Source organism: Macrotis lagotis, chromosome 8 (genome assembly GCF_037893015.1).
Source record: "Macrotis lagotis isolate mMagLag1 chromosome 8, bilby.v1.9.chrom.fasta, whole genome shotgun sequence".
In the NCBI taxonomy this organism is placed as follows: Eukaryota; Metazoa; Chordata; class Mammalia; order Peramelemorphia; family Peramelidae; genus Macrotis; species Macrotis lagotis.
The window spans coordinates 24,532,510-24,556,371 of NC_133665.1; the positions used below are offsets into that span (position 1 = coordinate 24,532,510).

Genomic DNA, 23,862 nt, shown 5'->3' on the forward strand with positions numbered 1-23,862 from the left:
GTGTACACAGATTCAAGTTTATTTCCTGTCCTCCCTTCCAAGAAGATGGACAAGCCTACACCAACAATGCCAGCAATGGTAATGTAATGAAAGCTAATAAGCCAAAGAATATTATTCTAGATTTCTAGGAAAGGTGTTGAATTTCATCTAACTTTTGCACAGGCAATGACCCTAAAGTTTCAATTCTTGCTCATGGCATTTGCTCATGCTTGGCATCAGGTCCTTGTGTGATTTTAATACCTGATAATCAAGCAAACCTTTGTGTATCTCTTAAATGCTAACACTGGGCTGATCAAATAGAAATCATAGCACAGTGCTTTAATTTTGGTTAAGAAAAAAAAAGAAACTCTATAAATGATCTTCAATGAGTAGAGTACTGGACCTGGAATCAGTATGCTGAATCTTCCTGAGTTCAAATTTAACCTCAGACACTTTCTAGTTTAATCCTGGACTGGGCTTCTGTGTGATCCTGGGCAAGTTACTTACTTGCTTCAGTCACCACATCTGTTAAATTAGCTAGAGAAGGAAATGGCCAACTACTCAAGTATCTGCCAAGAAAACTCCAGAGTCAAAGAGAACAAAACAACAAATGAACAACAAAGAAATATATTTTTCACAAGACAAAGAATTTTTATAGTATTTCCATTAGTGTAATGTGCAAGTAAAACTTAATTTATACAAAAATCTTTCATACAATGAACAGCTACAGAAATTTTAACACTGAGGGAAAGCTGGGTGGTGCAGTGTATAGAGCACTGGCCCTGGAGTCAGGAGTACCTGAGTTCAAATCTGGCCTCAGACATTTAATAATTATGTAGCTGTGTGGCCTTGGGCAAGCCACTTAACCCCACTGCCTTACAAAAAACCTAAAAAAATAAAAAATGAAGTTGTATCCCTGAAAACTTGCTGAAAGTCCCACATGGCATAATCAAAGAGAAGAAGAAAAAATTGACAGTATTGGAGGAAGTCCAAAAAGGGACCCTTCAAGAAGGGTAGTGTTGGAACTACCATGTTTTAAAACTCTCAACAAGCTGTACATGGTAGATTCAAGGTTTTGAATATAATACACATTCTGGTCTTTGTGCATGTAAGTATTTGAAAACTATCAAGTCTTAGTAATAAAAAAATTAATAATTAAATCAGAAAGAAATGACAGTGCCACTTAGTACTAGATATCATCAGATTCTCTCATATTGGTTGAAATTCCCCAACAAAGTAGAAAATTAGACTCAAGTCAGGAAAGATCTGAGTTCATATCTGATCTCTGACATATACTAGCTAGCCTTGCAAAATAGGTAAACATTTATAAGAAAAGATCATTGTATGTGGTCTTTACTTAAAGTATCCTACACTATTAAACTACAATGTAGTTGGATTTTTTTTTTAATAAAAGGGGAGGAAAAAACAAAGACTCACCATTTCCAATGACCTTGATCTCTGCTCACCAGAAAAGGTTAGTCTAGAAACTGAGAATCATTTGAGCAATAATATAAATGTTTTGATTTTATAATTCTAATTCTTGAGTGGTTAAAAAAATAGCAAAGGTCCTCTAAGCCTAAGGTGAGGCATGTATGCAGTATAGTTATTTAGTGATGATTAGAGAGCAGAGTAGAGAAGGAATTTATACATGAATTGACAGGTCCATGAGGGTGTTATCCAATCAATCTATGTTTAGGACTCAAGTATTTGTTTTCAAATATATCATACAAGACAAATTCAATTTTATGACTACTCTATGATTCAGCACAATGTAAATAAAGTAAAGAAAGAAGATCAAAAAGGAGGAAAGTATCTTTATGGTAAAATTATTCAGATACTTCTATTTGTAAAATAAGATTATGCTTTAAAGCTAATTTATATAAAACTGGGCAACACTATATTCCTATTAGAAATGGACATAACAGAATACACAGGAAAAACGGACATAACAGAACACACAGGAAAAACTAAGTATATTCCAACTACATTACTGCTTATATTATGTTGTTGTTGTACATCCTCTGTTTACAAAGAGGAGTAATGTCTTAACTTTCACCAGTGATGTTTGTTCCCCTGAGCACCCCAAACATGTGGATAGATAACCACTGAATTCTATATATTTGCTATATATCATGGCCAATGAACTTACTCCAGAGCTGAACTGGCAAGTGGATATAAGGATGAATGTTGTATAAGAAATAAAGAAGTGTTTTCAATGATCTCAAGATTCATAGAAATAATCAGTTTCTACAAATACATATATATATATATATATTTATATTTATATCACACACACACACACACACACACACACACACACACACACACACTCCACCTTTAGAGTTTAACTAGTTCAACCAGTATATCTGGTAAAAGTAGAGAGAAAACAATTCATTGTAACACAACTATCTGGTGGACAAGTTTGCCTTGAATTTAACTTCAGTTAACTTAGTTTATATCTTTTACAGGAAAGTCACACTTTAAAATCCCTTCCATGATATAGGAAGACATGGAGAATAGCAAGCTGTGGAATCTGAAAGACAAACTCTTGCCCCTGATACATACTAGCTTTGTGACTTAATTAACCCACACCTTTACATTGTCTGAAGTCACTCTCTAAGACTAAGAAACACTGAGGATATTGATTTGCATTTCCTGGAAGGATTTTCTACACCAGCAATTTCCTGCCCAAAGAACTCACAGATCGGGACCAAAATAAACATACACATTAATTATCATCAGCTAAAATTTTATAAAGACTCTGCTATGTGTTTGGCACTATTCTGAACACTTTACAATCTTGTGAACTTTCCTGGGAGGTTGGTGCTATCACAATGTTCATTTTATGGATGAGGAAATTGAGGCAAAATTCATGCAATTTTTCCCACTGTGCAGTCTCTCTCTCTCTCTCTCTCTCTCTCTCTCTCTCTCTCTCTCTCTCTCTCTCTCTCTCCATATATATATTTGCTTAAGCAGACTTGGTGTATTGGAGAGTATGAGATCAAGAACAAAGAGACTCAAATTACTTTTTTCAGTTCTTTCCTGAAATAGCTATGCTAGTCTGAATAAATCCTTAAATCTCTCTAAGCCCAGTTTCTTCATTTTTAAAATCAGAATTAAGCTGATGTACACTAGAGCTAAATTCTATGATTTCAGACAAAAAACATTAAATCAAATTAATTGCTTATGATTACACAAATCCTATACTCCTTCATATATGAACCTGTACCAATTCCTGAAATTTGTCACTTTCCCAACCCCATACCTGTGCTTACACTGGCATGTATATCTCTACCCATGAGAATTCTTTCCATTCAGCAAGGAACAACTCAAATGTACTCTCCCTGATCACTATCACCCTATCTGAAGTGATTTTCTCCCAAATGCACCTCCTTCCTTTCCTTGCAGAGATGGGGGGGGGGGGGGGGTTTAGTAGGGTGAAATATTTAATAAATGATCACAAATGGTTGATGTGTTCCTTTGTTCTGATGATCAATCACCTCCTCTCCCCAGCTTTCTTTTTCTATTTTTGAGACAGCGAGATTGTTTAGTGGATAGTTTGTTAAATTTAAAGTCAGGAAAATATTAGCTCCAATTCAATCTCAGACAATTCCTAGCTATGTAACCCTGAACAAGTCCTTGGTCCACATCAGTTTCCTCAACTATAAAATAGAGGCAATTCTAGTGCAAGTCTCTCAGGGTTATTGTGAAGTTCAAATGAGATAATATTTGTAAAGAGCTTAGTACAGTATTTGGCACATGTTGTTCAATCATTCAGTCATGTTTGACTCTATGTGAAATCATTTGGGGTTTTCTTGGCAAAGATACTGAAGTGGTTTGCAATTTCTTTCTCTATCTCATTTAATAACTGAAGAAACTGAGGGAAATAGAGTTAAATAACTTTCCCAGGGTCATGTAGCAAGTATGTCTGACTGAGGCCAGATCTGACTCAGGTTCTATTGACCCCAGGCTTGAGAAATAGACATTTATTAAGTACTTACTAATATTCCAAACAGGGCAGTAAGGGGACAAATAAATGACTCTTTCATTCCCTCCCTTATTACAAAGGATGAGGGGCAGCTAGGTGGCACAGTGAATAGAGCACCGGCCTTGGAGTCAGGAGTACCTGGGTTCAAATCCGACCTCAGACACTTAATAATTACCTAGCTGTGTGGCCTTGGGCAAGCCACTTAACCCCATTGCCTTGAAAAATCTAAAAAACAAAACAAAAACAAAAACAAAAAACAACAACAAAGGATGGTTGACTGGATGTGGGAAAGGGAAGGGATATGTTTGAGAATGAAGGCAATGTAAAAACAAATTATCAATAAAAAATGTAACTAAAAGGCAATCTTTCCATTCTATAATCTACTACTTATGTACTGTATACAACCCATTATTAATACATGTATGCATACATATCTTAACTTCTCTATCACCTGGCAAACTTCTGAAGGGTAGGGATTATGCCTTATTCTTAGGGCACTTCACCCTTATCCCTATCCAGAGAATAGACTACCTAATAAGCATTCAACAAATATTTTTAAATAAATTGTGGTTTCTATTAGTTGTACTCTACATCCCTCAGGGTAGAAAAAACAGGAAGTTATATTGCCATCACAAAAGCTATCAGAAGCATGAACCAAAGAACCCAACCCCTGGAGAGCTTTGAAACACTTTAATGTTCAAATTGTCTTGAAGTTCAAATCCAAGCAACAAGCTAAGGAGCTTTACTTATCCTACCCCATTGATTTTGAAATAAATACCCACTCAGAAACAATTACACATTTCCAAATCCAGCCCCAAAGTTGACCTCTATACCCTCTGCTGTTGTTAAGAGTGATGGATGTAGGGAGTAGGAATTCCAAGGCAAGCTCTCAAGGCAAACAAGAAGGAAAGAATGAATACATGGAAATGAACATTTCTTTCAAAGCACTAATACTATTACCCAGGAGTCTTCCCCATCAGATTATGAATGAATGGAGGAGTGGGATCTTTATACATGTCTATGAATAAACAAACAACCAATTACCCTAAGTTCACTGCTTTGATCAAACTTAAAAAGAAAAAGATAACTGAAGTGTCTAGTGTCTAATAATACTTAGATTCTGACATAACATCTTCAACAAACTAAATAGGGCAGGGACAGCAATGAGCCAGTTATACAACAGATTCAGCTCTCCATATCACTCAGTGCAATGACTTTTTCATCTTACCTTTGAATTTTGATTTTCAACTCACTCCTTAAGGAATGATTTATGGCATAACCTAACAACATGACACCTTCAGACAAGACGCACAGATCCAGACAAGCTGTTTGCAAAGATAACTGCCTAATTAACTGCTTGCATCCACTTTTACAGAATGGTGCAAAAAAAAAATTCGAAGAATTTTCCTTGAAGATCTAGCAATCCAAGGGAGTTCCAACAGGCACATCAATTCCATTTACTAACATTTATTAAGTGTATATAATACTGCAAAGCACTATGCTTGTTTCTGTCAGAAGATTAAATTTTTTTATTCATTCAGTTCTGAGCAATTCATACATCCTGCTTTCTATTTCTTCTTCTAGTAACAGTAAACAATTCAATGATACCAGTCACTAGAAAGGGTATGACAACTGGCTCTACTCATAATCCACCTAAACTCCTTCCTGACTATATTCTCCTGATATATGCTCTCCTGTATGTTATATATTCATTCATTCATGAACAAACTAGGAAGTTAAAGGGTCTGGGGGAAGCTAGGTGGTGCAGTAGATAGAGCACCAGCCCTGGAGTTAGGAGGACCTGAGTTCAAATCTCTCCTTGGATACTTAAAAACTACCTAGCTGTGGCCCTGTTTGTGGTGGCAAAGAATTGGAAATTAGGTGAATGTCCTTCAATTGGGGAATGACTAACAAACTGTGCTATATGTATGTCATAGAACACTATTGTTCTATTAGAAACCAGGAGGGATGGGAATTCAGGGAAGCCTGGAATGACTTGCATGAACTGATGCTGAGCGAGAGGGGCAGAACCAGAAGAATGTTGTACACCCTGACAGCAACATGGGGGTGATGATCAGCCTTGATGGACTTTCTCATTCCATCAGTACAATAATCAGGGACAATTTGGGGCTATCTGCAATGGAGAATACCATCTGTATCCAGATAAGGAGCTGTGGAATTTGAACAAAGTTCAAGGACTATTCCCTTTAATTTAGGAAAAAAACAGGTATCTTATTGTCTGATCTTGTTACCTCTTAGACTTCTTGTCTCTTCTTTAAGGATATGAGTTCTCTCTCATCACACCCAATTTGGATCAAGGTACAACATGGAAATAAAGTAAAGACTGACAGATTGACAGATTGCCTTCCATGGGGGGGGGGGGAAGTAAGATTGGGGGGAAAATTGTAAAACAAATAATATCTTTAATAAAAATAAATTTAAAAAATGAAATCATATATATATATATATATATATATATATATATATATATATATATATGAAAGAGATCATGGACATCCAAGTGTGGAAATCCAGAGAGAGAGAGAGGCTTTCATAATCACATGCCTCCCCACTAGGGTCCTATAAGCTTGTGCCCACTTTTCTATTCTTTTCCCTCACCCACAGACACACGGTGCATTCATGACGATGGAGGTGTTGGGCTGAACTAGACTGAAGGCAGTTTTGTGAATCAAAGAATCGACTTATATCAGATATAGGTTTGACCATTTGTGGAAGTTCTGATGCTCAAACAAATCTTTGTATTCCTGTATCAACATAATTAATACCACTCAACTTTGGCATACACTAGGAATCCTGAGGACTAGAGTTCAACTTTCAAAAAGAGACAGTCATCAGACAGACACAGAGTGAGAGACAGAAAGAGACATTACAGCCATCCCAGCTCCAACCTCAAACTAATCACTCAGTCTGGAGTTAATTTTTCCTAAGTGAACAAGCTGGTCAATTGAAAGATTCTTAGATGTTTGGGTTCAGGGACAGCATAACTGAGTCCAGGAGAGCTTGTGGGGTGAAACATCATGTCAAGGCAATGGAATGTGAGGATTACACAGGTCCTTCATCTTTTCATTTTCTTGAGAATTAAAAGCACTGTGAATGAATTCTAATTAATTTTCCCCAACACTGGCTCTCAAAGCCAAAAGTCCACTGGATTAAGAGCTTTAAAAAAAGCAGATTTGATAAAGGTGAAGACAAGGTTAGAGGTAAAATTTAAGGTACAAGGTCATAGGATCATAGAATTCAAGCGTGAAATAAGCATGGGGGTAATTTTGTCTTTCCTTCTCTTTTACCCCCTCATTCTCTATTGTTGTCCAAGAGTGTCAGACTTTTTGTGACATCATTTGGAATTTTCTTGGCAAAGAGTGGTTTACCATTTCCTTCTCCAGTTTATTTTACAGATAAGGAACTAAGGCCAACAGGATTAAGTGACTTTCCCAGGGTCACACAGCTAATAATTGTCTGAAGTCTAATTTGAACATATAGAGATGAGTCTTTTTGACTCCAGGCCCAGTAATCTATCTACTGTCCACCTAGCTGCTCTACCATTACCAGATGTGGAAAATGAGAACTAGAAAGAACTTTTCCAAATTTAATCTGGCAGTAAGAAGCAGACACAAGATTTGAACCCAGGTCCTCTGACTACCCTCTTTCCCTTACACCTATCAATAAATCATTAAGCATCTATTAAGAGGAACATTTACTACAATCCTCCTATTTTATGTATTTAGGTGGCACTGCAGATAGAGGGCAAAAACTGGAGTCAGAAGGGCTAGAGTTCAAACGACATCAGAAAATTGCTATTTACTTCAGTTTCTTTGACATTAAAGTGGGGATAATAATAGCATCTACCCTACAGGATTGTTGTGAGAACGAAATGAGAGAATAATTGTAAAGAATTTAACACAGAAGGTGCTTAATAATACTTATGGAAGAACAAATGGAGACCCAGAGATGTACAATGAGTTAGACTCTGTCTCACACTTCCCACCTGATCATTAGGATGACTTTTAAAAGGAAAACATCATAAGGAATAATCACTTGTGTTAGAATATAACATGTAACTTGTTCTTAGAAAGTCTTTTTTTAAAGTAAAATATAAATTTAAATTCTTTTCCAATTCAAGTTTAATTTTAATATGACGAGAACAACTATACATTTATAGATCACAGTCATTTATAGATTTCCAGCAAAGACTTGTATGATGTTGACATATATAATGCAATGCCCCAAGTCTCCTAAAGGTTTAGGCATTTAGGTTATGGTGGATAAAGTAATTTATCCAATTAAGGAAAACATCACAAAGAATAGAAATCATCCTTTGTATATTAAGTTCTCATCTTTTCACTTGCATTAGAACTACAAATTCAGAATTAGAAGACCATGGTTCATCTAATTCCATTGCCTCATTTTTTCAGATGAGAAAATTGAGGCTATCTAGCATTTAAAAGATGAAAGGACTGCTATTCCAAGAGGTGAGATAAGTCACACTGGTAGCATATGACACAGCTGGGATTCAAACTCAGATCTAGCAGTTGATGGTACAGAGGGTAGAGTACTGGTCAAAAAGACCCAAATTCACATTTGATCTCAGACATTTGCCATCTATATGAACCTGGGAAAGTCATTTGCTTCCATCTACCTCAGTTCCCTCATCTGCAAAATGGGGATAATAACACCTACTCCTCAAAGTTGTTGTATCTAAGTTGTAAAGTGTTTGAAAACCTTTAAGGGCCATATAATTGATGGTAGTAATGTAGTTTATTAGTATTTCTATTGAACAGTGGGACATCCCAATATGTTTACTCTTTCTTTCAGTGCAGCTCTCAACTCCTACTATGCCTGTGCAAAACATTTAGTGAGTAACTATGAACCAAAACAATTCATTATTACTTTGTGGTCCCTGGACAAAATTCCAAAACTAATGTTTAAAGACTTTCTAGTGTGATAAAACAGACCAGAATTTGTGCCCTAATAGACTAGCTAATTCTCAGAGGTAAGGTGCTTTGAAAACTCAAAAGCAACATTTAAGTTCTTAGTCAAGAAATATGACATAGTAGAGAGAATGCTGAATTTGGTGTCAGGAGTATCAGTTTGGTGTCAGGAGTGATGCCTTGAGAGAATAAAAGATTTCTATATCATCTATGAATCAGGGTAGATCTTTTTATTTAAAAAGAAAATGTCTTAACTTTGCTCCAAGGGTTGTAAAACTTTGACCCAAAAATGCTAGTACTAGGTCTTGACCCCAAAGAGATTAAAGCAATAGGAAAAGAACCTATATGTACAAACATATTTATAGCATTTCCTTTTGTGGTGGCAAAGAATTAAAAATTGGGGAGATCCTCATCAATTGGGGAATGGCTAAAAAAGTTGCAATATAAGACTGTGATGGAGAACTATTGTGTTCTAAGAAATAACGGGGGGGGGGGTCAGAAAAACCTGAAAAGATAAATGTGAATGGATGCAAAATCAAGTACACAGAATAATTGTAATAGAAATATTTTAACGATGATCAACTGTGAAGGATTCAGCAGCTCTGATCAATACAATGATCTAAGACAATTCAAAGGACACATGATGAAAAAATACTTAGAGAGAACTGAAGAATTCTGAGGGCAAACTGAAATATAGTTTTTTATTTTATTTTTCATATATTTTTATGATCAGGTCTTCAAATTTAACATCTATGCATGCCTAGATTCAGCTAGTTGCCTGTGGAAACGATGACCTCTTTCAGTGAAGTTATGGACTTTCTTTTGTTTGATTCTAATTTTAAGCTTTAATGATATATACCTATTCTAATATCCTATTAAGTGGGCTTTAATAAGCTTCAAAACCGTTATTTTTATAGGGTGAAGAAATTAAAATCTAAAGAGACTAAGCAATCTGTCCAAGGGAGAACCAAGATTCACAAAATCAATGAAATTCAACAATCACTTATGAAATGAGTTGTGTTCAAGGCCTTATGCTCTTAGCTCAAGGCTCAAAACATTCCTGGAGTTTATGTTAAAAGGCAGAAATTTTGGTTGGATGGGAATCCACTTGTCTGACTGAATATGATCATTTTTAAATGTCCTAACCATCAATAAATACACAAGTATTTTTGAAACACCTACTAAGTGCCAAAAACTGTGTGGGGATACAAAGGGGAAAAATGAGAGTTACTGCCTCCAAAGAGTATATACTCCATAAGAAGAAACAATGCGTGCACAAGCACACACACACACACACACACACACACACACAACACACACACAACAATATTTACAAAAAAACAAAGTTACTCATTTAAGTAATACATATTTATCTTCACTTGGTTCACAATCCCAGCTAGGAAAAGGCATGACAATGCTTACTCACAGGTCTGACCATATCCATTATCTAGGGCAAGCATCAGGTACTTGCCACACCCATGCTCACAGGCAAAAGGCTCACCTCTAATGTAATGGAAGAGACTGGTAACTGTGGATACACCTGTTAATCACTTCCACCTGGCAACATGTAACATCTGCTTCACACAAACACTTAGCTCCCTTTCACATTGCTGACAAAATGGTAACCTTGTTCCAAAGGAAAAACGGTCAAGAGCAAAGTAATCAAAAACATTTGAACCACCTCACCACTGGTGAAACCAGAAAATAGCCCATCTTCTTTTCACAGTCCCAAATGACTTCAATTCATAAGATCATCACATTTCAGAGTTAGAACCATTGAAGCATTGAATGCTCAAGCCCACAGAAGTTAAGGTCAAAGAAACATCTACATACACTACATTTGAACCTAAGTTCTCTGACTCTGGAACCTGTTCTTTTCATCAACTTTTCAGATTCTGATGGAGAGAAGGGAAAAAAAAAAACCCAAATTCTCTTAACCCTTTAAGACCATTATAAAAACAAAACAAAAAACCTAATCTAGTCTCATTTGGGATAGTACCAAGTTGAAAGGGTTGGGCATTCATGTAATCTGTCAACAAACAGAAATCTTTTGGCATAAGATCCAATAGAAAGGTGACTTGCCAACACTGGGTGTGTGGGGTGGGGAAAAAAGTCATATCTGGGGTGGGGGTTAGAGAAAGGAGTGGGAAAATGAGGTTAGGCAACCAAGGGGAGTAAACATGCCTAAGAGACAGAAACATACAGCTTAGTTGTTTACCATTTTCACCTTGTGATTTAGTCTGGACTGCCAACATATTTTGAAATAGGCTACTAATCCAAGAGGAAAAAAAACTGGCTTGGTCTTAGAAGGTACATTCTGTTCAAACTGTTACATATTTTGACAAGTTGTATAGGACTGAAGAGGTTTAATGCTACCACCCTGTTCCAAATACATTGATATGATGCTCTCAGCTACAATAGAAAATATTCATAACACATCGACCACCATAGCAACAAGATGCTTCAACAAACATGGTATTTTAAAATGGAATAATGAGAGGGGGAGCATATAAGAAATAAAACTGTTAACTTTTAATGCCTATGTCAACAAGACTTTTTAAAAACTGTCATCTTTCTAGGTAATATAATATAATAATATAGTTGATAAATGCTTGTTGATGGATATTTTGGAAGAAACACCAATGAGGATGGGAAAGAATGAAGTTAAAGCAAATGACTTTAACAGAATATAGCCCCCTGGGAAAATAAAGACAACAACAAAGAGCCAAAGGTCCTTGAGTAACAAAGGCAGGGAGCCAATCCTAAGGCAGAAAACTAGACTTCTATACATTGCTTGTAATCCCTTTGCAGGAAAAAGCAATAGACAGAGGAAGGATTTTAGCATTCTGAGAAAATTCACAACTACAAATGTTACTAAAGTACAATTTGATCTATAAGAATGAATGCTCTAGGAAAGTAGATGTATCTTATACTTTTCCAGTATCATAAAATGTTGGGCACAATATGGTTGTCTGCCCATAAATATTTCCTGATTGACACAGAAAAATATTATTAAATAAAAAGTACTAGAAAGAACCTAATATCACACAATACAAATCTTGAAAGAAGTAATTTGTAAATAAAGTGGCAAGAATAAAGAAATAGGGCTAGGTATGCTGCATAAAAGTAAGGGGTTGTTGTTTTACTTGTAGATAAGAGCTGGGGGGGAACCTCCAGCCTTCCCAAAGGCTCTTAACGTGAACTTAACTCTTGAATTCATCAGTGCCTCTAAGGTAATTTAAATGAACACTTTATCGTCTCTTACAAAGGGAACAATAACTAGCTACAGAGCTTTCATTACATTAATATTTTCACAAAAGTTGTTTGGTATGTAGAACTTAATGTTATTTGTTCCCAACCCTAAAAGTCAAATATATCTGAATTCAGAAAACCAAGATAATTTGGATCAAAACAGAATTTTTTCCAAAAGGCATCATTTCAAAATTTTCAAAAATGTCTTACCACCATGAGAATTAAAAGTGCTGCAAAATCCTCAATTTAATAAAGCATTATGATAATGTTAGCAAAAATGCAGAGCTATTAGACCCTGCTAAGATACTTTTTTAAGAATGGGAAAGAGCCTTGGAATAAATAGCAGCATCTATTTGAAACCATCAACAAGCCTTATATTCAATGGAGAGAGGCTAGAGGCATTCCCAATAAGATCAGGGGTGAAACAAGGGTGCCCATTATCACCACTACTATTCAATATCATATTAGAAATGTTAGCTTCAGCAATTAGAGAAGAAAAAAGAAATTGAAGGAATTAGAACTGTGAAGGAAGAGACAAAACTCTCACTCTTTGCAGATGACATGATGGTCTACCTAGAGAATCCCAAGAAATCATCCAAAGAACTACTGGAAACAATTAGCAATTTTAGCAAAGGTGCAAGTTATAAAATAAACCCTCATAAATCCTCAACTTTTCTATATATTTCTAGCAAGATATAGCAGGAAGAGCTAGAAAGAGAAATCCCATTCAAAGTAACCTCAGACAATATAACATACCTGGGAGTCTATTTGCCAAGACAGACTCAGAAACTTTTTGAAAACAATTGCAAAACACTTCTCACACAAATTAAATCAGATTTAAATAACTGGGCAAATATCAACTGCTCATGGTTAGGTAGAGCTAATATAATAAAAATGACAATTCTACCAAAACTAAACTACCTGTTTAGTGCCCTACCAATCAAAATTCCAAAAAATTACTTTAATGAGTTAGAAAAAATTGTACGTAAATTCATATGGAGGAATAAAAAGTCAAGAATTTCCAGGGATTCAATGGAAAAAAAAGTGCAAAAGAAGGTGGTTTAGCCCCACCTGATCTAAAATTATATTATAAAGCATCAGTCATCAAAACTGTTTGGTATTGGCTGAGACACAGAGTGGCGGACCAGTGGAATAGACTAGGTGCAAAAGCAGGAGCTGATTATAGTAATCTGCTGTTTGATAAACCCAACTATTGGGATAAAAACTCTCTCTTTAATAAAAACTGCTGGGAAAATTGGAAGTTAGTGTGGAAGAAACTTAGATTAGACCAACACCTAACACCCTTTAGCAAGATAAGATCCAAATGGTTACAGGACTTAGACATAAAAAAAAAAATACTATAAGCAAATTAGAAGATCAAGGACTAGTTTACCTGTCAAATCTATGGAAAGGGGAGCAGTTTATGACTAAGGAAGAGTTGGAGAACATAACCAAAAACAAACTAGATGATTTCCATTACATTAAATTAAAAAGCTTTTGCACAGATAAAACCACTGTAACCAAGATCAAAAGAAATGTAGTAAATTGGGAAACAATCTTTTTTTTTTTTGCAAGGCAAACAGGGTTAAGTGGCTTGCCCAAGGCCACACAGCTAGGTAATTAAGTGTCTGAGACTGGATTTGAACCCAGGTACTCCTGACTCCAAGGCCAGTGCTTTATCCACTACGCCACCTAGCCACCCCGGAAACAATCTTTACAACTAATGATTCTGACAAAGGATTCATTTCTAAAATATACAGAGAACTGAGTCATATTTTTAAAACAAAAAGCCATTCCCCAATTGACAAATGGTCAAAGGATATGCAAAGGCAATTTACAGATGAGGAGATCAAAGCAATCCATAGCCATATGAAAAATTGCTCTAAATCATTAATTATTAGAGAAATGCAAATTAAAGCTTCTCTGAGGTACCACTTCACACCTCTCAGACTGGCCAATATGACCAGAAAGGATAATGATCACTGTTGGAAGGGATGTGGGAAATCTGGGACATTATTACACTGTTGGTGGAGCTGTGAACTCATCCAACCTTTCTGAAGAGAAATTTGGAACTATGCCCAAAGGGCAACAAAAATGAGCATATCCTTTGACTCAGCAATACCACTATTGGGTCTATACCCTGAAGAGATGATGAAAAAGGGTAAAAACATCACTTGTACAAAAATATTTACAGCATCCCTGTTTGTGGTAGCAAAGAATTGGAAATCAAGTAAATGTCCTTCAATTGGGGAATGGCTTAGCAAACTGTGTTTATATGTATGTCATGGAACACTATTGTTCTATTAGAAACCAGGAGGGATGGGAATTTAGGGAAGCCTGGAGGGATTTGCATGAACTGATGCTGAGTGAGAGGAGCTGAACCAGAAAAACACTGTATACACTAACAGCAACATGGGGGTGATGTTCCACCTTGAAGGACTCACTTATTCCATCAGTGCAACACTCGGGAACAATTTTGGGCTGTCTGCAAAGGAGAGTGCCATCTGTATCCAGATAAAGAGCTGTGGAGTTTGAACAAAGTTCAAGGACTATTCCCTTTAATTAAGCAAAAAAATCAGATATCTTATTGTCTGATCTTGTTATCTCTTAGACTTTTTGTCTCTTCCTTAAGGATATGATTTCTCTCTCTTCACACTCAATTTGAATCAATGTACAACATGGAAACAAATTAAAGACTGACAGATTGCTTTCTGGGGGGGGGGGTAGTGGGGGAGGGAAATAAAATGGAGGGGAATTGTTAAACTCAAATAATATCTTTCTTTTTTAGATTTTTCAAGGCAATGGGGTTAAGTGGCTGGCCCAAGGCCACACAGCTAGGTAATTAAGTGTCTGAGGTTGGATTTGAACCCAGGTACTCCTGACTCCAAGGCTGGTGCTCTATTCACTGTACTACCTAGCCTTCCCCTCAAATAATATCTTTAAAAAATATGTATATATATATATATATGTATATATATATATATATACACAAAAGAATGGGAAAGAGGAAAATACCCATGAACAAGTCCAGATTTCCTCAGAAAATAAGTCGTTTACTGTTTGTCTTCATTCCTACTGAGTGGCAAAAAACTAAACTTAGTAAGGTTAGAAAAACTTCAAAAGCAAACTCCTAAAAGCCATCCTCTTGATCATCTTGGTTTACTGAAAGATATTTTAAAAATACAGTTATTCTAACAGATCTAAAATAGTCTGTATATTTGAAGAATTAAGCTGAAATAAATTTCAGAAAAAATTTTCAGTGCCTGATTCTTCATTCCTCAGGGTACCAAAAGGAATTTTACCAAATCTTCAATGTTAAGATGATTCAAATCATCTTTATTTTTTAAAATCTAAAGTGTTTCTCTGCTTCACCTAAATCTTTTGTGGTTCTAATTCCCCATCTCAAAATGAGATATTTATATTAAGGTAGAGGACTTAAGAGATTTACAAAGTCAAAAAGAATTCATAACTCCTACATTTTTAATCATCCATTCTCCCAGTATATGATTTAGTCCATAATTCCCATGAGAAAAATGAAGAAAGTTTTGAAGAACGACTTATTCCCAATGTAAATCTCCAGCAAGCCTCTGTCAATCATGTAAGTCCTTTTGCCCCTGGTTAGCCTTTCCCTACCTCAAGTCTAAAAAAACTACATTACTGTTTAATTGCTTTGTGACTTCACATTTTATTAAAGGCAAAAAAAACATTGGGACCTCAAACAGAGAGATAAACCCCCCCACAGTAAATTGTTCCCTTAAGCAATGAAACTTGCCTCTCAAATGTAAAAAGGTGAACACTCTGCAAACCCCAGACAAGGAAAATTCTGCATGCTAAGTCCACAACCTTCATCACTGACAAAAATCATATAGTTCTCAAAAGGACAGGGCTGTATATCAGAAAGCATTTTATACACCTACATGTTTTTTCTCAAGTTGGTTGTGAAGGGCATAACCCAATAAGTCACTTCCCACCCTGGTCTTCTCCAAATTATCTTCCAGCTTTCAAAGCCAAAAAAGAAAAGAGGGGGAGCAGGCAAATGGGGTAGAGAATTTAGAATAGGAAGAAGATTTTCTATCCTCTCTACACTAAAATGTAACTCACTGGAGCACAGTTCTTCTTTAGTCAGAAAAAAACTTAATACTCTCAAACATGGAAATTTCTTGTATTTCCCAGTTTCCCTTTTAAGCCCAGTACTAAGTAACTGGGGGGGGGGAGTAGCATGGATTATGATATAGTTCATTTAAACAGTAAGAACTCTCTCATTCACACACACACACACACACAAAACACTTCAGCTTTAAAATGTATAAAATACCCTTACCTTTTAACAACAACACCACCCTATCTCATTTTCTGACACATGAAACACCCCATGTACTTTCCTGAGTGAAGACCCTTCAGGGCTAGGAAAAAGCTTCCTGGGACTCAAAAAAACAAATACAAAAGCATCTAAAGTTAACTGAACAAGAATTTCCTAAACAATTTTGTGGGGTTTTTTTTAAATCTTAAATAATGCTTGTACCTACTACTATAAGGGATTAAAAAAAAGTAGGATATAGCACAATCTTTGCTACATTCTACATTTGATCACTTGGATCACTAATTTTCATATAGTGATGCATTTTTACTTTATCGATACAAGTTCTTATCCATATAAATAAATGTCAACCCTGGGATTTGAGGTTGAAAACTAATCACAGTACAATAAGATTTTCCATTGCTACAAAAATGAAAATGGTACAAGCCTATAGAACACCCACTGACACCAATATTCAGAAACACCTTCTTGTAATCCTTTTGTGAAGACTCCCAATGAGAAAAATATTAAAACCTAGAAATCAACATGACATCAATACTATATGCCTGAATGTTTGTGTTATATGTTCAGGATTATTTATTTAGAACTAGAAGGGACCTAGTTCCTACAAATACAGATAAAGAAACTAAGGCCCAGAGGGGGGTAACTTGCTTATGATCTCCAAGGTTAAGTAGCACAGCTGAGGTTTGAACCCAAGTCACCTGGCACCATCATTCTTTCCACTACTCTGAGCTGTCTCTTAGCAATTGGTCATTGTCAGGTGGGATATTTTTCCTCCCTTAAACTCATTCACAAGTAACTATTGTCATATTAGCTCTAAGGAATAATACACTTATAATACAGATTATAATATTTCCCAGAAGAAAAAGTTTGAAAAATCACAGGAGTCTGATGATCAAAACTGGTGTAAAAATGTATGCTTTCCTCAATCCAGCCACATCCTTATTACTTCTACTCAGGCACTTAATACACACACACACACACACACACACACACACACACACAAAAACAGCATTTGTGTCGAACAGTAGCCATCTATAGAGTGGGAGGTAGAGAGAGAGAAGGAAAAAAAAAGAAAATTTATGTGAAAATTTTGTTGTATATTTGAAAGGAATAACAAGATGTGCATAGTAGATTTCCAGGTCCATGTGCAATCATTTTTTTATTGTACTATTATGTAAATACTTATTTTATTCTATAAATTAAAAATTAAATATAATAAATTAAATATATAAAAATCCATGGACTTCTGTTTTAAAACTCGAAGTTGCTGCTTTATACTGCTAGTGCAACCACTTTACTAGAATGTCAATGTCAATAAAATCAATCCAGCAAAAACAAATAACAAAAAAAACCAAAATCCAGTGACAACTCATAATTACTATTGTAAATCTTTTTCATTTTCTCAATCCAAACTGCTGACATCCTGTGTATCCCAATAACTAAGAGTAGTTAGAAGACTGAGTTCAAATCCTACCTCAGATAATCCCCAGCAGTGACAATTGTGAAAAAAGTCACAATCTTAGCCTCAGTTTGCATGTGTGTGTGTAGAATATATGTATGTGTGTGTGCACAGATATATACACATATGCATAATAATAGCACCTACCTTGCTGTGAAGATCAAATGAGTTAAATTCAAGCAGTGTCATTATTATGTACTCACATTTGAGTCTAGAATAGTTGATATTGTCCAATTCTTTAGTCATCATCATAAATCCAAAATAATGGAATAATAGAGCCAGATCTTAGAGAATATCTGTTCTACACTTCTTATTATATAGGTTATTCAATTAAAAAGACTAGAAAAGAGAAGGGACTTGAGCAAGATCATACAGATAGTCAAGGTCAACCCTGGAATCCAGATCTTTTGGATTCTTGGAGTGCTTTTGGAGTGCTCTTTCAGTCATATACCATGAGCTACCTTCACAAGTCCAAGGAGACAGGAGAACAGACAGTCAATAGGGTTAAGTGACTTTGGGCACACAGCTAGGCAATTATTAAGTGTCTGAGGCTGGATTTGAACTCAGGTCCTCCAGACTCTGGACCCATGCTCTCTCCACTGCCTAGCCTGCCCCCACCCCCAAGTCAATACTTAATGAAATTAATTCAGGCTATTCAAATGATGGTCAAAAACTGAAGCTGAAGCTTAAATACTTTAGCCATTTAAAGAGAAGACCGGGGGGGGGGGGGGGGGGGGGGGGCGGGCAGCTAGGTGGTGCAGTGGATAGAGCAGTGGATAGGCCCTGGATGACCTGAGTTCAAATCTGACCTCAGAAACTTAATAATTATCTAGCTTTGTGACCTTGGGCAAGTCACTTAACCCTACTGCCTTGACCAAAAAAAAACCCTAAAGAGAAGATAAGACTCAATGAAAAAGACCCTAATAGTAAGAAAGATTGGAGGCAAGGAGAACAGAGATTGAGATGGATAGATAGCATCATAGAAAAAACTGAACATGACTTTGGACAGAGTTTGAAACACAGAATGACCTGGTATGCTATTGTCTACAAGGTCATACAGAGTCAGATATGACTTTATGATAAAAACATTATGAACAATAACAACAAGTACAAAATGGATATGAGTATTCAAAGAATTCTGAGAAGAATTATATAACATGATAAAGCAGTGAAATAAGTAGAACCAGGAAAAAAATTCACATTAACTCAACAAGGGAAAGAACTAAAAAACCAAAACTGAACATAGTTTAATTATAATGATCAAACGTATCCTTGGAAGGAAAAAAGAAAAACAAATCCAACATCCTAAAATCTTTGCAGAGGTGGGTAAGAAACCTTGAATAGATTATTAATCTTAACAGAACTATTGGTTGATTATAATGAATGGTTTTCTCTTCCTTTTTATTCTTTGTTGCAATGGATAGCTCTTTGAAGAAGGAAAGAAAAGGGATATTACTTGGAAAAAGAAAGCAATGGAAAAAAAAGGCTATCAATTAAAAATTAAATTATTACCTGGAGTCCTATACTTGTAGGAATTTGCCTGTTTTCCTTTACAGCAGTAGTCTAACCTTAGATCTGCCAAAGATCTAAAACAAAAGAACTCAGGAAGACCTGAGTTCAAATCCAGTCTCAGATACTTACTTGCTGTGTAACCCTAGGCAAGTCTCTTAACTATGTCTCCAAAAGAGAAAACAAAAAGAACTGGGTCCATAAACCAAAATCAGTATGTTACTTAACTCCAAAACTAAAACTCTTTTCAAAAAAAGGAACTTGACCATCATCCTCTATTATACCTTCATGGTTTTTCTATTCCTTCCAAAGCCATTTCAAATTTACCTTCAATAAAATAGCTTTTACTCTCTAGGAGGCTTCTGTTGCTATTTTTCAGTTGTTACAATCATGTCCAACTCTTCATTACCCCATTTGGGCTAAGCCTAGGCAAATTATTATAGAATCCCCTGCCCTACAAACTTCCAACAGTCCTACAAGCACAAGAACCAATTCATCATACTTGACAGAAATTCAAAGAATTAAAGCTATTTGTTGTGTAATAAAATCAGAAAAATTCTTTTCCTTGGATGATGACATTTCAAAAATAACTTTGAAAGCCAAGCAAGTACTCCTTCTGAAATTTGGACTAATTATCTTCAGTTGATCTATGCAATGGAAGGGAGGGGAAATCTCTTTATTATTTATTTAATAAATTTTCAAGCATTTACAACAGACTAAACATTCTTGATTAGAGATGAAAAGTGAAATGTTCTCTTTAAAAAATATATTTAAAAAACTCTTTAAAATGACAGCTTCAAAAATATGAACATTATTTCTTTATCTCCATTTTCTTTGCTAAACTTATTGCCTAACATGTGTTTTCCATATTGATTGGTAGATTACAATTCTTAGGATAAGGGCTTAATCTAACTAACCTTTTGGTTTTTTGTTAATTTAAGCTAAGTAATGACAAATCTTATTCTTTGGTTCCAAAATACAAGCACGGTTCAATTCTAATCCTACATTTTTTTTTTTAGGTTTTTGCAAGGCAAATGGGGTTAAGTGGCTTGCCCAAAGCCACACAGCTAGGTAATTATTAAGTGTCTGAGACCGGATTTGAACCCAAGTACTCCTGACTCCAGGGCCGGTGCTCTATCCACTACGCCACCTAGCCGCCCCTCTACATTTCTTTATGAACACATACAAGCTCATTTAGTAAAATAAATTCTGTAGCAGACTGTGAGATGGATGCCTGAAGCAAAAAAAAAGAAAAGAATACATTTAGCATTATTTCCAAGCCAAAAATAAACTTCATTTTGAATTATAAAACCATAAGAGCCTAACCTTATTTGTATATGTTGATGATTTTTAAATCAAGTGCTGTTTCCAAGTCAATATCAAGTAAATGGAAATAACTCAGTGGTTCAGTAAAGCAGTCCATCCAGTTCCATGAAAATCATCCTGGAAAAGAAAATGTCATTTAGATACATTAGAGATGTTTCTAGGAAGAAATTATTAAAACAGTCCTAAATCAAGGATCAGAGAAATCTAATAATGGAATATATTACAGCAAGACTTCATTAGCTTACAGTAATTTGGGTAGGATATGACAAAGAATGGTCCAAAGGCAAACTTAGATAAAGAGAGATTTCCCAGGAAATTTCCCAATTCTATAGTCAATTTCTCCCAGAAATGCTCAAAGAAATAGGGGAGGTTTTCTTTCCAAAAATGTAATCTTAAGTCCATGACTATCCTTTCCTCCCCAATGAAGTTTATTCTGCAAAACAGCCCAATATTAAGCAACTGCTAATATTTTAACCTCACACTCTCACTTCTCCGTAACTTTGAACTCTACATGATCAATGTCAAGTTCATATTCTGGAGACTTGGTTTTAATTCTGAGCACCAGGAAAAATACTGACAAGCTGGAACTTGTCCAGGAATAGACAGACTAGGATGGTGTGGGAAATTGAGAACCTGCCATAGGGGGATAATTTGTAGTCCCAGAGAAGACTTACTAGAGAAACATTCATACCTTCAAATATTTGAAGGACTATATTGGGATTGTTGGGCTTGGTGCCAAAAGGCAGAACTAAAAAGTAATGGGTGAAAGTTGGAGAGAAGCAAATTGTGGCTTGAGAAGGAAAAATTTTCCTCATGTTTTCAAAAAGAAGAATGGCTTCTGGAGCCATTCTCTTTTGTATCTTTGCTTGGGTGACCGAAGATATTGTGGAGGAAAATTCTACTCCGTATATGTGAGGTCCTGTTCAAGTCCAAGAATCTGTAATTCTATTCGTTATGTACACCAAGTACTTAACTATACTAAACAAATTAGTCCCTAATTAAAAGATACTTTGAATCATGCATATTAGTAGTATCTCCCCAGCTACTTCCTAAGCTTTTTGATCATAAAGTCTTGGATGCCTAAAATAGTAGTGGAATAAAAATACAAGGTCTTTTTTTTTTAATGTATACTTTCTGTATAGAGTACAATAATGTAATTTCCCTAAATTAATTTTTTTTAGGGTATTTTTTTTTTGCGAGCCAAGTAGGGTTAAGTGGCTTGCCCAAGGCCACACAGCTAGGTAATTATTAAGTGTCTGAGACCGGATTTGAACCCAAGTACTCCTGACTCCAAGGCCGGTGCTTTATCCACTATGCCACCTAGCCGCCCCTCCTAAGTTAATTTTTGACAAGTTTTATCAAACAGAATTAAATCATATAATAGTTAGAATTCTTTTTAAAATTCAAGTATTATTTTGTTACAATAACTTGAGGTAATAACCAAAACATTAGCATCAAAACCTTAAAATTGCTTCAGTATTTGTAGAATACCTAGCATTTTAATTCTTTTCTTGAAGCAAAGTTGTTTATTTTTGAAATTTTTTCTGGTTTTATTCCATATGAATGCTATTTACTTTGAATTTTTTTTTGCAAAAAAAGTATTTATATGTTTTATTATGAAAAATCTCTTATTTATAAACATTTATACCTTGAGTTAAAGTTAATTTATCAAATCCACACCTTTTTTTTTCCCCATTTGCAGAGACATTAAGTACCAAAGGGCTAGTATAATTATTGGTAATATTATCTAAAGCAAGACTGTCCAACCTTACTTTTAAAAGTTTTTATTGAAACAATAGACAATAGATTTTGAATTCTCATTTTAATGAGGGCTTTATTATTAGCTCAGCTTCATTTACTAAAGCATTTAGTGTACCCACCAGCAGCCACATAAAATTTCCCTGATCTAAAGAAATCTGGGATATCTGACTTAACCTAGGTAATGAGTGTCCAGGAGTGTCAGTTTTAATTCACAGGCAAATATTTGAATGCAAACTTTTATTTAATAACATAAATGCCATATTGCAGCAGAGTTAACAACTAGTTCAGGGTTCTAACTATGACAGAGGTAGTAAGCAACATGTCACAGAGCACAATGACTGCCCCACATTATCAACTTTAAACGTAGTTATCCCTTCCACATTATGAGGGTTAGGGGTGCAGTACCTCCATGATGTAGAAAATCCACATAAAATTTTTTGGCCCTCCTTTTTCTGTCATCTGCTGACCATGTATTGTCTGTGGCATATATATATATATAAATATATATATATATATATATATAAATATATATATAAATTTATTTAATCATATTTATTTACTAATAACAACTCATTTATAAAACTTTGTTATGGTTTACAAAGTATACCCCTGACAATATCCCCATGAAGCATTTAATTACCCAAAGTCAAGAGTATCAGAGCCAAAATTCAAAATTTGGTTTCGCTGAACTCCAAATCAATACTCTTTCCACTACACAAGGCTAAAGTCAAAAGACTGGGAGTAGAGATGGGGGGGGGGGGGGGGGGAGAAAGAATAGTATATAGAATGTCTGCTTAGACCAGAGGTTCTTAGCTTCTTTTCTGTCATTACCTTATCAGAGTAGTAATTATTGAAAAATTCTTAATTGAAGTAAATACTACATTTCATTTTGGCTTAAAGTAAAAATAAAGATCTCATCTTTTTCCCATTCAAGTTAAGAGACTCCAGAAAAATCTTCACATCTCCTCTCTCCACTGCATAGTCACTATACTAATTGGGCCAATCACCTCATAATCTTCTTGCTTCAAGTCTCTCCCCCTTTTCAATACATCCTCCTCACAAATGCTAGGGTCTTTCCTGGAGTACAAGTCTGACCATGTTAGTCCCATGTTACTCTCATACTCATAAAGTGGTTCTCTATGACTTTTAGGAGGAAATATGTGAAGTCCTCTACTTGGCACTTAAAGTTTTACAAAATTTGGCCTAATCCTATCTTTTCAATCTATTTATCACATATGACTACCTTTCACACACAGTAGGGTCCTGCCAAATGGGCCTTCAAACTGTTCCCTCTACTTCCTCTAACTAAATTTTCAAG

At 35.4% G+C, this 23,862-nt stretch overlaps 1 protein-coding gene and 1 long non-coding RNA gene across 10 annotated transcripts in view; one reads left to right on the forward strand and one right to left on the reverse strand.

Moving 5' to 3' along the window:
- The window catches only part of KANK1 (KN motif and ankyrin repeat domains 1), a 241,969-nt gene that overhangs the window by 133,587 nt on the left and 84,520 nt on the right, over window positions 1-23,862 (reverse strand). For all 9 annotated transcript variants that reach the window (XM_074196525.1, XM_074196524.1, XM_074196523.1 and 6 more), the window contains one exon: window positions 20,784-20,900. The gene's annotated coding sequence lies outside the window, so the exon portion shown is untranslated. The remainder of the gene's footprint in view (window positions 1-20,783; window positions 20,901-23,862) is intronic.
- On the forward strand, window positions 5,975-10,091 carry LOC141495327 (uncharacterized). The gene is made up of 2 exons (XR_012470738.1): window positions 5,975-6,194; window positions 9,834-10,091. It is a non-coding gene; the product is annotated as an uncharacterized LOC141495327 (long non-coding RNA).